Source organism: Diabrotica undecimpunctata, chromosome 10 (assembly GCF_040954645.1).
Source record: "Diabrotica undecimpunctata isolate CICGRU chromosome 10, icDiaUnde3, whole genome shotgun sequence".
Lineage (NCBI taxonomy): Eukaryota > Metazoa > Arthropoda > Insecta > Coleoptera > Chrysomelidae > Diabrotica > Diabrotica undecimpunctata.
Genome location: NC_092812.1, coordinates 52,995,303 through 53,012,993, shown reverse-complemented (window position 1 = coordinate 53,012,993; position 17,691 = coordinate 52,995,303). Strand labels below are relative to the sequence as shown.

Below are 17,691 nucleotides of genomic sequence, written 5' to 3'. Positions count from 1 at the left end.
GTGTCTACGATTGCTAGTGCGGGGTTAAAGGGGACGCGCACGAGGGCCACTGGCATTACAAAAGACCAGCGCTCTATTCGAGACAGCGGTGGCAGACAGCTCTGGACTGGCGCAAAAAAGTGTTTACATGATGCCACTACCATGCCAGCACTGTCGTTCCAGTGCGACTGACGTCAGTTACTAGATTCGTGTAAACCTGCCCTAAAATTAAAGATTCCCACTTTCCCACGAAACTTTTAGAATTGTAGTATTATTTGGCTAATTTTCGCACGACTGGAAGTGGCACAATTTTGAAATTAAAACGTAAAACTACCAAAAATTCCGATCAAAAACAGGAATAATAACTTGTGGCGATAAAACTCATCACACTTCGCTAATAAACAATATCATTTTTACTCGAGCATGTTAAATTTATTGACTAAAAGAAAAAAACTCGGCGGAATTAATAATAACTCTACGTGTTGGACAGACCAGCTATCCACACTAGTCGCAACATTGCATGAACCAGACAACTATAGTTAAATCTACCAATATGTCACCCCATATTCAGTCCATATTGATTTCAAACAAACGCCACCAACTAATATTTCAAGTGCAAACATAATAAATAATTTAGAATTGAATAATGGTAGCTGGAATGATGTTTCAACAACAAGCTGTAAAAAGGTACTAGCAGTGACTACGATAAAAATGGTACTCGTTAGAGGATTTTATAGGAACGAAAAGTTTGGCAGTTACACCTCGTTCTTGATTTAAGAAGCGTTGGGGAAATACGTGTAAAACAAACAGAAAGAAGATACAAGCAGGCCACAAGAAATGTTTGAGAGAAATAGCGAAAGTGCTCAGCTCCGAGGCTAAACGCTTCCTGTTCAGATATCTGAAGCAAGTAAGAGTACTGGAGATAATGGAAGAATATTCGCTGAGCGTAAAAATCACCCAAGCCAGATCCTGCGAGAATCAATAGGGTATGATGTTTTCCACAGATGCAAACACAGAAGACCGAAGCAAGAAATAATAGCAAATGCTTAAAGAAATAAAAAGATAACTAAATAGCCTTCTCTATTTGAAAAATCCATGAAGTTCAAATCGCAAGAAGAATACTAACTAGAGTCAGGCATCGGGAACATAAATAGATTTAGACATCCTCCTCAAAAAAAAAATAAAGAATAAACAAAAAACCGGTCCCTACGTCCCAAAAAACGAGACCAAACTCCCACCAGACTCAGTTCGGAGCGGAGACTAGACCCAAGATGATAGCAGGATTATAGCGTCTCACGCTCTCCAGTCTAAATCGAAGAAGTATTTCGTGTGCGAGTCTTTGTATCCAGGACACCCACGTGACAAGCATTTTGCCGATTTGTAGCCTCTATAGCGCATCAACGTTCTATCGGGGAGTGGAGGATCGTCTGGAACATTGGGGCGAGGTGGAGTGGTTCCTGATCTACTCGGATCAATCCGCTTTCACGACAAATTGTAATACCTTCTTCTTCTTCATGTACCATGTCCTTTCAGAACGTTGATTACCGTCATAGCTATCTTAATTTTATTCACTGCCACCCTAAATAGCATGCTTGTATCAACACCATACCAATCTCCCAAGTTCTTCAACCATGAGGTTCTTCTTCGTCCTGGACTGCGTTTGCCTGCTATTTTTCCTTGCATGATATTTTGTAGCAACCTATATTTGGGACCTCTCATCACATGTCCGAAATACTCCAGATTTCTCTGCTTGATGCTTTTTATGATCTCAGTAGTCTTGCTGAGACGTTCTAGTATTGTGGAGTTTCGAATCTTCTCCACCCAGGAAACTTTTAAAATTCTTCTATAGCACCACATTTTGAAAGCCTCAAGGCGATTTAGATCGATTTTATTCACAGTCCAGGACTCGACACTATAAAGTAAGACCGAGAACACGTAGCAGTAAAGTAGGCGGATCCTCAATGCCAATTTTAGGTCTCTGTTACATAACACCTTGGACATCCTTCTAAAAGCCGCTCTAGCCTGCTCTATCCTAGATCTAATTTCGCCGTGACTTTCTGCGTTACAATTTAATTGCTGTCCAAAATAAACGATTTTATCAACTTGCTCAAGTTTAGTATTATTTACATATATATAGACGGTTTTATATGCTGTTGTTTACTTATTACGAGTCTTTTAGTTTATCGTATGTTCGGATCCAGACCTGCCTCTCTACAACTCTCAACGACACTATCAAGTAATGTTTGCAGATCTTCTTGACTAGAAGCTAGGAGTACTGTATCGTCCGCATATCGCAAATTATTGATGACTTCACCGTTCACAAGTATTCCTTCTTGTTTTTCAGAAAATTCTTTCGGAGTAAACGTTGAAAAGCAGGGGTGACAAGAGACGTCCCTGCCGTACTCCTCTTTTAATCCTAGTACCACAACATGGGGTCGCCCGTGACCCTGCAGTTTCATTTTTCTTAAGCACGCTTGCGCGCAGTTAAGACATTGGGCTGAAATTCCACGTAGATTCAGTTCTCGTTTGTAGGTTCTGGTGTGTGTACGTATTTGTTGATCTGACTTTCGTTTTCGCTGATAATAAGGATTTGAATTGGTTTTGACCCCACGTTGTGGTTTACGTTATAATATTTTGCGGTAAGCTAAATTTATTATTTTTTGTTTTGGTTGTTTAAATAATGATTTATTGTAGGAAAATGGCTGATAAAAATTTAAAACCAAGTGCATTCCAACTGCAGTATGAATAACGGCGTCCTCTTACTGAAACAGAGCTTTGGAACGAGTTATACAAAGACGAGAATGACGATCTGGCATATGAGGAGTCCTTAGATGAAACCGATAGCGAAGACGAGGATGTCTTAATCAACGATTCTGCATCTGATGAATGTACTATTAGAGAATTACAGGAGGGAACAGACAATAATGAGGAAGCTATGGAAACAGATGCTACAGATGACCGTCCTGGATTTTTTGCTCGTAATGGTTTTAAGTGGTACTCGCAGCCATTAATTTCGAAGAGAACGAGGACTTCGGCAAAAAATTTAGTTGTACATTTATCTGGCCCAAAACAAAAATGTAAAAACACTAAAAGCCCGAAAGAAATATGGCAGCTATTTTTTACCGATGAAATTTTAGAGATAATTGTCAACAGCACAAATAGAGAAATAGAAATTCAAAAATCAAAATTTACTTCGGAACAACGATACATACAAGAAACACATAAAGCAGAACTTATGGCTTTGTTTGGGCTTTTATACTTTGCAGGGCTTCTAAAAAAAGCACATCTTTCCCTCGAAGACATCTGGTCAGAAAAATTTGGCTTAGCAATATTTCGCAATACACTGACAAAAAACCAGTTTGAATTTCTTTTAAACTGCTTGCGTTTTGATGACAAAACAACTTGAGCAGAAAGAAAAACTGTTGATAAATTCGCACCAATTAGAGAAATATGGGATCTATTTATAGAAAACTGCGAAAGCTTGTATACTCCTTATGAAAATGTAACTATAGATGAGCAGCTATTAAACTTTAGGGGTCGCTGCCCATTCAAAATGTACTTACCTAGCAAACCAGACAAATATGGTATTAAAATTATTATGATGTGCGACACCAAAACTAATTATATGTGTTCTGCAATTCCTTATACAGGAAAAGATCCAAACAGAAGGCCCGAAGATGGTTCTATTCCAACGCAATATGTTATGAAACTATCGAAAACAATAGCAGGAACAAATCGTAACATAACAATTGACAACTGGTTTTCATCGATCGAGTTAGCAAAAAAACTTCTTGAAAATAAACTTACCATGGTAGGAACTCTCCGCAAAAATAAAAGAGAAATACCGGTGTGCTTTTTCAAAAGATGTAACTTTAGTATCCCATGTTTCAGAAAAGAAAAAATGCGTTTGGAGACGAAATAAATGCAGAAACAAAAAAGCCAGAAATTACAATGTTCTACAATTCGACTAAAGGTGGGGTCGATACGTTTGATCAACTCTGTCATTCGAAGACAGTTGCTGGAAAGACGAGAAGGTAGCCTTTAAGGATTCTGTATAGAATGTTAGATGCTGCTAGAATCAATTCTTTTGTGTTACATCAATTTGAAACATTGCCGAATTGTAACGTCCGTTCTACTTTTCTCAAAAACTTAGCTGATTCTTTGGTGGAAGATTATATGAAGCAAAGAGTAAAAAATAACCGACTGCCAAGAAAGTTAAGACAATCTTTGAGACAATACCTTGGATATCCTACCGAACTACCACCCCAAAAGCCACAAAAGCGTACACATCGTTGTGATTTTTGTCCAAGATCTCGTGACCGTAAAGGACGCCATATTTGTATGCATTGTGGAAAAAATATATGTGCAGAACATCAATTTAGCATTTGTGAAATATGTAAATCTTAATCTTGATTTAAATATTTTGTATTGGTCAGATTTGTTTATCATGTTATTTTTACTACTAAAAATGGTGTTTTTTATTTTGTTGTTTATTTGTTAATCATACTCTTATTTCGGTATTTACTCTAGAAACATTAAACTGTCATATAATAAACTATTTAAAAATGAAATAATACCGAATAATTTTTTTTATTTGTCATATTTGAGTAAGTTTTTATTAGGGTCAAAGCAACCCCACGTTGTGGTTTATGTTCCTGTTCCCTCACGTTGTGGTTCTAGGGTTAATATTGAGAGCCTGTGATTCCACACCATCTACTAAAACTGAAGTTGTTTGATTCCAATATAAATCTGCAATTATTCGAACATCTATGCCGTCCAAGCCAATGTCTTTTAGAGCTTCGATTGTAATACCTACATGCCATTTTTTAAGGGTGTTCATGTCTCAAAGGCTGTGTTCGATCTATTGCTTGGTTTCTTGCTTAAAACTTATCGTTGCCGCTTTTACCATGTTCTCAATATGTTCTTACAAATCATTCATTATTGCCCTCTCTTGAATCAATAAATGGTGTGCATATTTTGATATTTTCACGACTCTTGTTGGAATATCTTCTAACGTCTATCGTCTAACTATTGTTGGGTATCTTGTTGGAATTTATTGTATCAGGATAGAAGAAGAAAAGAACAGAAAATCAGTTTCTGAAGTTTTGATAGCAGAAGATGAGCCAAACAAACTACTCGTAAATAGATAAATTAAAGTAGAATAGAACAAATTAGAAATTACGAAAACTTAGGTGATTTAACAGTAGGGAATGAAAATTCTCTACTATTACCTCACTACAATATTATTTCCACTGATTGGACAAAAGAAATATATGTATTAAAATATATAAATACTAAATCTCAATCATTTAATGAAGAATACATTTATTGACAAGAATTAAGCTACAGGACAAACAAAAATAAATGTGTTCTTGTCCACCTGTAGACCTGTTTTAAATCTTGGTTATGTATGTATAATGAGTGTAGTCGCGGTACCATATATTCTAGAACGCTTTAAATACGGCGAAGTTTGATACCTTAACTTTTACAACCAACCGGATAGCTATACCAGGCGTTTTAGTTGGGAGGAAAAAAGGCTAGTAGAGCGTTCGTGGGACAATGTGGTTCTGTTAATTTGGGGACAATTAAAACCAAGTATAAGGCGTGCAAATACATTTTCTAAATTTTATAAGAAGATAATTGAGGTAATTAACAAGAAGTATGTAATATTACCAAAGAATACTTGCAAAAAAGAAATGCTAAAGTGATCAAAGTTTAAGAATATTATAAGAAGATTGGGCACTTTGACATAAATGGTGGAAATATATTTAATGGTGATAGTGACGCAGAAAATACGGGAGAAGGAGAAAATGAAATAAGTGTGTAAGTATATTATGTGATTCCTTGTTAATTGTTGCGTTGTGTAATTAATATTACGTTGTGTAATAAAGAAAAGAATCTCGTTTTAAAAAAGTTGTTATATTTTTAGGTTTTGTATTTTACAAATAAATAAAAAAACTGTGGGACATTATTGCATTTTTTGCTGAATTTTTAGATTTAGCTGTTTTATAAAGAACTTTTAGTATCAATAATTCTAACAATAACAAGTGTAATTACAAAAACTATTCTACATTTAGTTCGGTCGTCCGAGATTTGACCTCTAAAAATCATACGAACAAGCAGAATTTTGCTGAGAATGTCAATTTTAGGACCCCAAAAAATATGCAAAAAAGTTTACCACTCTTTGCCATAAAACCCTCACGTAGAGGAAAGAAAATAGAAGAAAATCGATTTATCAAGAATCTGAACGCCGTACAAAAAATATGTCAAATTAAAAATGTAGCTGAGATAATTTTGAATAAACGAATGGACCATTCTCTCAGAAACAACGATTTTGAATGCTAGTTACGCCGCGAAATCAATATTAAATAAAATTTGTATAAACTCGACGGTAAAAATTCGATATCCTCATCTTCATCTTTAAAACGCATTTTAATATTTGTCGATAGGACACTCTGGTCAAAGGATATCGAATTTTTGCTGTCAAGTTGATACAAATTTTATTTAAAATTGATTTAGCGCGCATAACTGACATTCGCTTCTTGGTAAATCGATTTTTTTCGTTTTCCCCCTACGAGGGAGGTTTTAGGGGGGAAACGCGAGGTAGGAGCGGTAAACTTTTTTGCATATTTTTTGGAGTCCCAAAATTGACATTCTCAGCAAAAATCAGCTTGTTCGTTTAATTTTTAGAGGTTCAGTGGCATTTTCGTCTCTGACGTAAGTCATACCTAATTAAAAAATAAATATTTTTAATTACCTATTTAATTACCAGAACAACCAGTCGCCACACTATATCTTAAAGCAGAACTATCAAAACCTACAAATCTGAGCGTTCTACTATATTTCTTACCGCAACTATGTTTTGTATCATTAACTGTACAGAAATACGAGTATATGGGACTTACAGTTAAAATTGGTTCTGAACGACTAAATTGGAAAGAGCTGTAACAAATTACTATACTGCTTCGTGGATTTGTCTTACGTTTGAAGAGATGACTTTGATAATACTTTTTGGTTTTCTTTTTGTAGTGCGAATCGAACACAAATCGTTCGACATCACAGCCGGATATCAATTTAGCATTTAACTTTACCATAATGAAAATTGTTCCTTTTGAAAAAAATTAACAAAATGGCGTTTGGTAATCTTTGATCCGATTGTTAGAACCGAATTATAACAAATTTCGTGCAAAATAGGCATTCCAAGGAGATGTTTCAAGTATAACTCAGCTTTTTACTTGCCATTAAGTTTTAAAACCTACTCATTTTAAAGGTAATTGTTTCAGCTTTTCCAAATTACTTTATCTTTATTAATAAAAAAATTATAACTTTGCCAATAACTAAACTAAAACTAACTAAACTAAACAAACTTTTATAACTAAACTAAGTTATACTTGGAAAATGCCTATTTTGCAATTATTTTTCACGAAATTTGTTATAACTCCGGTTCTAACAATTGGATCAAAGTTAACCAAATGATATTTTGTTCATTTTTTCAAAAGGAAAAATTTATTTCATTTTGGTAAAATTAAATATCAATAATTTAGGAGATATAATCATTTAAACTGACGTCCAGATGCACTAGAAACCAAAAGAGCACTCAGAACTAACTCCCTTTTGATACCACCGAGTAATAGCTTCGAATTTTCGAGTTTTCTCTTCTTAGCTCGTAAAGTTTCACGCCATTATTGTGTTTACACATAGTTATTTTCTATTTTTTCATATATTCCTAACATCTTTTATGATCGATTAACAGTATTAATTAAAGAAGGGGCAATATTATGTAGAAAAAAAGTATGAAATTGGAAGAAACAACAGTAATAGATATTTTTATATTATGTTGTCAAATGACTATAAACAGTTTGTAATAGACAAGAAATGCTACCAAAAAACTAAATTACCTAAAACCAGAACTTGTTCTTTAAAATCAAAGCAGCACTTGACTTAAAATATTGAACAAAATAAACAATCAATAAAAAACTAAAACAAAATGGTGGAAAACCAATTAAGAAAAAAACAGAAAACAGAAAACAAAGACGAACCAAAAAATATAAACAAAGAATAAAAATTTACTAAAATATAATAAACAAAACATTTTTTGAAAATAAAAATTAATTTAAAAATATATCAACATATTTCGCCGGTAATTTAATGTAAAGATGATGATAATGAAGATAATTCAATGATGTTCAGGATTAAGAGAAAGTAAACTATATAAGAAACTTTAAAATAACTAGAAAAATCATTTGAAAAATTAAGCAACATTGAGAAGTTTTGTCCAAGTACATTTTATTTATTACCAAATTACTATTTTTTTAAAATTAGTCCATACTAAAAAAAGTTGAATAAAAATATTGAAAATATATTAAATGTATAGTAATAATATCAAAGTTAATCCAGTAGTCCAGAAGAGATGCACAATTAAAGTTTATATTTAAAGTAAATTCAGAAGGGATGCAAAGTGCATTGCCCTCTAGTTCCCCCACCCCTTTTTAGCAAATCATTGCAGATAATAAAGATTTTATGCAACTGAAAAGCCAAAATAAATAAATACAAACAGGTATCAAAAAAGCAAAAATATTAAGGGAACAAGCATATGTATAGAGAAGAGTTCGGCTGCTATGACCGGGCAACCCCTAGTATTGATCGCTACCCCTAGCTCCCGCCCTCGCGAAACCAGCTACTATGCTCGGTGGTGTTTTAATAAAAGCTACCACATCAAATAATTTGGAAAATCAGCATGATTGCGTTATACAGATGTTTCAATGGCAACAACATATAAATAATTATTAATAGTAAACATGAGAACTACTTACCGTTTTCGATCTGGATGCTGTTGGTTATAGATAGGAAGATTGAAGTAGGTATCCTCTGATTTGTATGATGGTATGAGTATTTATGATTATTTTACAATGATTAGAATGACGAGTATTGAGAAACAAATAGTTAAAAAGATTGCACTAATTTTAAGACGTTTAAATAGAATAAATATTAACAATGCAATGTATATAAGCCAACCTAGTGTACCACCGGAACAGAACTGGAATAATAAACTTGAAATAATCCGTATATTATTACTATTGATTAAATATAGACAATAGTAGTGGGAATTATTATTAATAATTATAAATATGCAAGGAATTATATTATTACATAACGTACACTACCAAACGTAACACAAGTGTTATTCAGAGAGTGCAATAACTAAATGGTGTTGCATGGCGTTCGGCAAAAGGGTGTCGGCCAGGGGTTGTTTAGGCCGGTCGATAATATGCGCGCGTCTAACTACCCTGGCGACACCGACGCCGGTGTAGACGTTCACCAACGCTCAATCTGATGCCAATGCTCTATACTCTAACTGTGCCCAAAAGAGACACCGCCCCATTCGGACTTTATATTCATCGATGAACATCGCTAAAAACTTATTGACAAATAATCGGCAAAGTTTGCTCTAAATCTATTAAATATTTTCTTCTCTACTCTATATATTTTGAACATATTGACTATAGTCTATTTAGCCATTTCCTGTAATGCAAAATGCTTAACTATTATTTCTGGAAAACCAACATAAGCTTGATTTCAACACTTTCTTAATTTTTAGAGTTTTTCTAACACGTTTTTTCCGCAATTATTAGTTCAAATGCTATAGTATGGCAGGGAACAGTTTTGCCACCTACTTTGTACACACACACATTATATATATACAGAGTGGACCAAAAGTGTAGAAACGCCTAATTACGAGGCACTAGATACTTACTTACTTTGATAGATGGCACTACTTGATACCGAATTGGTTTCGGCGTTGACATTTGCCATTCACGATATGACGTCTGTCAAAATTTTAAGTTTTAAAAACAATTAATTTGGTTTTTACAGCCGTCAAAAGCAAGCAAATTTTGTGTTTTCGGAGAAATGGAAAAAGTCGAGTATCGTTCGGTGATTAAGTTCCTCCACAAAAAGGGTAAAACGAATGTGCAAATCAAAACCGACCTGGACAAAGTGTATGGGGAGGTCGCACCTTCGTGTGCAACAGTAAAATTTTAAAAAGCTGAATTTGTTCGTGGTCGTACGAGTGTTTTTGATGATGAGCGTCCAGGTAGGCCAAATGAAGTCACCATGTCGGAAATGATCAACAAAGTCCATGACATGATTATGGCAGATCGTCGAATTAAGCTCCGCGAGTTAATAGAGGTAATAAACATTTCCTACGAATGCGTACACAACATCATTCACCATCATTTGGACATGAAAAAGCTATCCGCGCGATGGGTGCCGCGTTTGCTGACAATCGATCAAATACAAAAACGTGTGACCACTTCGGAGACGCTTTTGGCGATGATACGGCGCAATCCGAAGGATTTTTATCGCCGATTTATCACCGTTGATGAAACCTAGGTGCATTATTACACACCGGAAAGCAAAGAACAGTCGAAACAGTGGCGCAAACGCGGCGAAGGGCCGCCGAAGAAGGCAAAGAGTGCACATTCGGCCGGCAAAGTGATGGCGACTGTTTTCTGGGATGCGAAGGGCATCATCCACATCGACTACTTGGAAAAAGGAAAAACAATCAATGGTGAGTACTATGCAGCATTATTGGATCGATTCGATGCCGAATTGCGTCGAAAACGCCCCGGTTTGGAACGCAAAAAATGGTCTTTCACCAAGACAATGCACCGGCTCACCGATCGACCGTCGCCATAGCAAAATTACACGAATTGGGCTATGAATTGGTTAAACACCCACCGTATTCCCCAGATCTTGCCGCCGGCAATTTTTTCCTGTTTCCAAACCTAAAAAAATGGCTCGGAGGACGCCGTTTCGCAACAAATGATGAAGTCGTCGCTGAAACTTGGGCTTATTTTGAAGATCTTGAGCAAAAGTACTATTCGGATGAGATAAAAAAATTTAACATCGTCTTACTAAGTGTATCGAGCTAAAAGGGGACTATGTTGAGAAATAAATCGATTTAATTCAAAAAACTTGTTTTTTCTATCAAAGGCTAGTTCTATATCAATCCACTTTCGTAAATCTTAAATGGATGGTCCGAATTGTACAAAAACCGGAATACTCATATTCTGCAATGTGCAGATATAAAATATTATGCTTACAATGTTGCCAGATTTACCATTTTTCTGATATCATTTGTGACTTTGATTTTAAATACAACATTGTATATTGTATTATTATTGGAATCCTCACTTCAATACGAGTTCAACCATATGTAACACTTAGTATTTTATCAAGTCATGAAGGTCTTAAATAAATAAAACTTCTCAGTGAAAAATAGTTTTGAAGTATATCAGTAAAAATATAGAATGCCGTGATTTTGATATTAATTCATAAAACTAACAATAGGTCAAGCCTGGACCCTAACCAAAGCAAACATGAATAAACTAACCACAACAGAAAGAACAATGGAAAGAGCAATGTTAGGTATACGACTGTCAGCTAAAAAGAGGAACGACTGGGTAAGATCCAAAACAAAAGTCGAGGACATAGCAACAAAAATTGCCAAACTTAAATGGAGCTTCGCGGCCACACTGCTAGACAAAAAGACCAACGTTGGAATACTACAATACAACATTGGAGACCTTACGAAAGTAAACGACCAAAGAGGAAGAACACAGATGAGATGGGTTGATGACATTGAAAGAATAGCCGGAAAAAATTGGAAATATGTTGCTCAGGATAGAGACCGATGGAAGGAGTTGGGAGAGGCCTATGTCCAAACATGGACGACAGAAGGCTAAGAAGAAAGAACAATAGATTGAAGTTTATTTAAAAGTTTTGTAAAATAAATTGTATTAATAACTAAAGCTGACAGTTTTTATATGTGTTTTTAAAAACTCTATAGTAAAGATGGTTTTTAATGAAAAAGGGCGAATTCTAATGACATCAGAAAAATGGTAAATTTGACAACGTTACAAACATCAAATTTCAAATCTTGTAAAATAGGTGTAACCCTGTTTTTGTATAATTCGGACCATCCATTTAAGACATAATTAGGCTTCCGGGGTTTTGGTCCACACTGTAAATATATATATACAGTATACTTCATCTATAACGAACACGGTTATTACGAGGTTTCGCTTATAACGAGGTACATTAGATGTCCCGTGAAATTTCTATTGAACTATAACTCTCTATAGTGAGACAAATTTGGTTATAACGAGAGAAAATAAGATCGAAAAACGTGTTTTTTTACGTTTTTGGCCAGGCCGTGGCTATAAATAATACCCCTTTTAACTGCCCCGCAATAAACTTCTTTAAAATAAATACAACTGTTTCACATCTTTAGAAAATATGAATAGGATGATACTGGACAATTTAAAGCAGTCAAAAATGACAGACTTCTTGTAATTGCAGAAGCAATAGTTTATGTTATCCTTGAAAATACGCTTTATTCATTATGTAGTTGGAAAAAAATGTAAGTACAGATTTTTTGTTTTAACGTATATCATTGACAATAAAAGTAAACAATTTTTTTTCAAAAACGCCATTCAACCAATATTTATTAGCATCTTATATTGCTCCGAATGGCTTCACTATAGAAACTAAAAAGTGGAACTCAACTGAATCTGGAAAATTTCCAAAATATGATGTTTAAAGAAGAACGGATTCTATGAATTTCAGAGAGTTCACTAAGAGGTCTTCTAAACAGAGATATGCTGGACAAACTTCAGATGTCACGTCACTCAGTATAAATTTGCAGCAAAATTTGTCCAAGCAAATATCAGCAGATTGATCGCAAGAAAGACCAAACTTCAAAAAAAAAAAATAATGGGCTGCGCCAGGTAGACCCTCTCTAATGTATACTGTTCAATTTGACACTGGAAAAAGTAATACGTATATCAGAAATCAGAGACAATGGTTGAATATATAATAAATCAGTGCAAATCCTGACTTATGCTGATAATATCAATATTGTTGGGACAACGGAAAACACTGTACGAAAGGCATATGTAGCATTAAAAGAATCAGCTAAAAAAATGGATTTAATAATAAACGAACGAATGTGTATACCTTGGAGCGCTCCTTAACACTGAAAATAATTCTACCGCAGAGATAAACCGCAGAATTTGTACGGCCAACAGATACTATTTTGGACTCAATCTCTTCCTTAAATCCACAATTATATCGAGAAATACAAAAATAAAACTCTACAAAACAATAATACGCCCAGTCCTAACACATGGTTCAGAGACCTGGACTCTAACAAAAAATGATGAAAACATGTTAGGATGTTTCGAAAGAAAAGTATTAAGGCGAATTTATGAAGCAGTGTATAGAATATCCCAGGAACCTGATATCGTAAAACCTATTAAGATAGGACGTCTGAGGTGGATAGGGTATGTAATGCGGATGGAACAAAATAATCCAGCTAGAAAAACGCTCCTTGATAGACCCATTGGTCAGAGAAGAAGACTGTAATGTTAACAATACGTGCTCCCAGTCATCAACGTTTCAGTGAAGTTGTTCTCTGGTAAATTGCAACATCTGCCACTTATATTTGTAAATATTTCATAATGAAAAACCATAAACGTTCACTTATAGCACAAACCTGATAAAATGATCTTAAAGTAGTGTTATAACTCTTCCTTTTCCCTGTCTAAGTCATCTCATATGGTCGTTCGTTTCTCGAAAACAAACGTTTGTTTCTTGTCAACAATATTGTCGGTATAAAACAGTTCTGCCAGTTATTTTAATTTTTTATAGCCCACTAATTGGTTACATGCCATTAATGAGTATTCTAATTCAATAAAATCACGTTATGCTTTGAACGTAGTTTTCTTTTTGATAGTAGAGATACCGAAATTTTATTTTTACGAAAATGTTGAAAAAAAAATGAAGCTATATCGTAATATTAATAAGATGTAATAAACATTTAACAAATTCCGCAGGGTGTTGCAAAATAAGATGAAAAAACAACAATTTTTACACCCTGTATATAGGTAAAACGTTAACATTTCTCAGACAAAATTGGCGCAGTAATTCCTTAGAGATATACTTATACTGTGAAAAAAAAATCATCGAAATCCAATCAAGGGTTCAGAAGAAAAAAAGCTTCAAAAATATAGTACATTTAAGGTGGTGCGTTAATTTTGGGGAGTAGTGTATATCTAGAGAATAAAGGATATAATTATATTCGTGTGGAAAGTGGTAAGAAACAGCCACCAAGAAAAGTAAAATAACAAAATATATTTTTTAATTGATTATATTTCATTCTAAGTTTCTATTGGACTACAGAGTACAGAGTTATAATTAATATACTAATTTCACGTGAATAATAAAAACAAGCGTTATCACTCCATTGAATAAAATAATTCATTGAAATACCGTAGTAGTCCTTATTTCAAATATTTTTTACTCTATGTCATTTCATGAAATTTATAATTTTTTCAGCTCTTTCTCCCTACTTTATGACCTCGAGATCTGGCGTTGCGTTACTTGATGCAGAATTTTCGAGTACACTTTTATGACCCAGAAATACAACGATCAATGAACAGCGGAACGTCGAAACGGAACGGGAAACTATTTTATCTTTAACAACAACGTACAAAATGTAGTAAGTACACTTGAATGTAAATGAACAGTGTGCACCGTATACCGGAAAAAATGAAACACTAATTTTGATGAGTTCCTTTCATGTATTTTTTTTAATAAATGCAGACGCTTTTACTAAAAATAAATATTTGCATTTTTGATGCAATTCATAATAAATGTTGATTTATTGATTAACTCAAGCCAACTTATCGCTATATTCTCGTTAGCCTTCTCCGTTTAAAGCATCCTTTTCTCTAAGTTATTAACTTTTTTTGGCATCTCCCATTTTTTTATTCCTGAATTCAATTCTACCAACTCTGGTTTTAATTATACCTCTCGCCTTTTCTTCCTGGCATTAATTTTCAGGCACAGTTTTATACTATATTATCTCTTATTAAATTTTCTCGTGGATAATTCTAATATATCCTGGTTCTCAAATATTTAAACTTGTTGAAATTATTTCTACATAATTCAATATGACTAATTAATAAAGGACTTCAAAATATGTCATAAGTAAGTATAATGTATCATGATTTGAGACCAGCTTTGTATCAAGATTTTTGAATTCAACCCGATAACGGATAACTTCAAGGGGCTGATAGTACTACAGATGAATCTGTGGAGATGTAGAGCAGCACATGACATGCTCACGATCAGAGGAAAAGAAGTCAAGGCAGACCTGGTTATTGTGTCTGAACCAAATAAGAAAATAGCGATTAAAAATGGTTAGTTCATAAGAAATAAAGAACTGGAGATAAGGGCATATTTAGACCTTGGAATATTCGTACTGGTGGCGACTTACATTTCCCCAAACATCACCTTGAGGGAATATCAAAACGCAGTTGACGATATAGCGAACCATATAGCCGGAAAAGATAAGTTATTAATAGCAGGAGACCTCAATGCAAAGTCAATACTTTGGGGAGCACCGGCAAACGATAACAGCGACATGGGTTGAAGTAATTGAAGCTATGAACTTGGTCGTATTAAATAACGGAAAGCCAACATTCGAAAGAGGACAACGCACATCGACGTTAAAGAAAAGTAGAAGCATTGGATATATCAGAAGGGGAAATCTTCACATATCATAAATATATCCTATAAAAAATAAGCGAAAACAATAAAAAATCAAGAGACGGGAGACGAATCAAATTCACTGACAAGAAAAAACTAAAAGAAGAATTACAGGGAATGGGGGAACACCCAAATAATTTTGACGCTGGATATGAAAAACTAAGGAGCCAGCCGAGAAATCTTGCTCAAGGGGAAGAAGAATGGCCGTCGCCCATACTGGTGGACAGATAACATAAAAGTTATAAGAAAAAATTACATAAAATTAAGAAGAAAAGTCACCAGAGACAGAAAAAGAACCGACTATTAAAAGAGGAGGCCAAAAGGCAAAAAGCTTTTAAAAAAGAACTAACCAGAGAAATAAACAGCGAAAACAGAAGGTCCTGGAAAGAACTACGCGAAAGTCTGGAAAATACCATCTGGGGGGACGCATACAAAATCATAGCAAGAGAACTAAAAAGAAACACCATCTTTAAAATAGAGGACAGCAGCAGGAGAGAACTAGCGCAAGCACTGTTTCCGCAAAGAACGGAGGAAACCTTCCAAATAATACCTACAGAGGCACAATCAAACAGCTTTACAATGGAAGAGATAATGGGAGCGGGAAAGCCACTAATGACAGGGAAGACACCCAGACCTGACAGAATTGCGCCAGAAATAACAAATACCATTATTGAGGAAAGGGCTGAATGGGTGAAAAACGTAATAAACGACATCCTTAGAAGGCAGAAATTCCCCACGGTAGGGAAAGCGGAAAACCTTATCCTCATCCCTGAATCTGGGAAAAAATGGAAGAACCGGATGCTTTTAGGCCAATATGCTTGCTAATATGCTTGCTAAGCTGGAATACTTCGGTCACATTATGAGATACCCTGAAAAATATGATCTTTTATATCTGATCATTCAGGGAAAGATCCAAGGTAATCGTCGTCCTGGTAGAAGAAGAACATCTTGGCTCAAAATCTAAGACAATGGTATGGAAAATCAACTACATCGTTATTTAGAGCTGCTGTCAATAAAGTCACGATAGCGAATATGGTAGCCAACATGATATCCAACGATCGATAACGGTCATGGAACTAGAAGAAGAAGAAGATGCTTGCTAAATACACTAGGTAAGCTATTCGAAATCCTCATAAAGTCAAGTCTCGAAAAAGAAATAGAAAAAAGGCGATAACGTGTTCAGAAAAGACAAATCTGCCATAGATGTCATAAACGGGTTAGTAAGGGATTAGGAAGCAAGCAGTGGTAGGCGGATGGTGGCACTCTTTCTGGACATCAAGAACGCATTCAACTTGGTGAGGATTATTTCACAGACAAGAGCATTAATATAACTAAAGATGACACTATGAAAACATCTGCGGGAGTGCCACAGGGCTCGGTCCTGTACTGTATAATTGTAGATAAACCTAGGAGAGAGAAATGCAGGCAATTGCTTATGCAGACGAGCTGGTCATACTAGTGGAGCACTTCGAGAATGGGCCCATAATGGAAAGGGCAAACACAGTCCTTGAACTAGTTACGATGTGGCTAGAGGAGAGAGAACTGACGCTAGCCACACAGAAGATGGAGACCATAATCTTTAAGGGTCCAACACCGAGAGAGCATATTTCCTTCATTTTGGCAGGAGAAAATATCCTATCTGTCAAAAAAGTCAAATATCTGGTGGTGAACACATAATATATGCTGCGAAAAAGGCCAATCAAAGAATAGCAGCGCTATCAAAGATCATGCTAAACATAGGAGGTCCGAGGACAGATAAAAGGAAAATTCTCATGGAAGTGGTCCACTCTACCATACTATATGCTGTCTCAGACTGTCCTCAGAAACGGATTCTGAAAATAAATATATCCTTGTAGCAACGGATTATTTTACAAAATACCCAAATGAGGAGAGTTCGAAGATTGCAGATATATTGATCAACGAATTCCTTCGATCAGAAATCCTTTTATACCAAGACAAAATTTAGAATCGGCACTTTTCCAAGGCGTTTGTTGATTGATTGGCGTCAATAAGTCCAGAATGACACCCTTTCATACCCAATTCCATGGAATGGTAGAGAAGAGGAATCGTACGATAGGAAAATGCATTTCCCATGAA

The 17,691-nt window shown here is 35.0% G+C and overlaps 1 protein-coding gene across 1 annotated transcript in view; it reads right to left on the bottom strand.

Annotated features, from left to right (window-relative positions):
• The window catches only part of LOC140451977 (ELAV-like protein 3), a 119,933-nt gene extending 110,768 nt beyond the window's left edge, over positions 1 to 9,165 (bottom strand). Inside the window, exon 1 of the mRNA XM_072545974.1 lies at positions 8,793 to 9,165. The gene's annotated coding sequence lies outside the window, so the exon portion shown is untranslated. The remainder of the gene's footprint in view (positions 1 to 8,792) is intronic.
• Between the last annotated feature and the right edge of the window lie 8,526 nt (positions 9,166 to 17,691).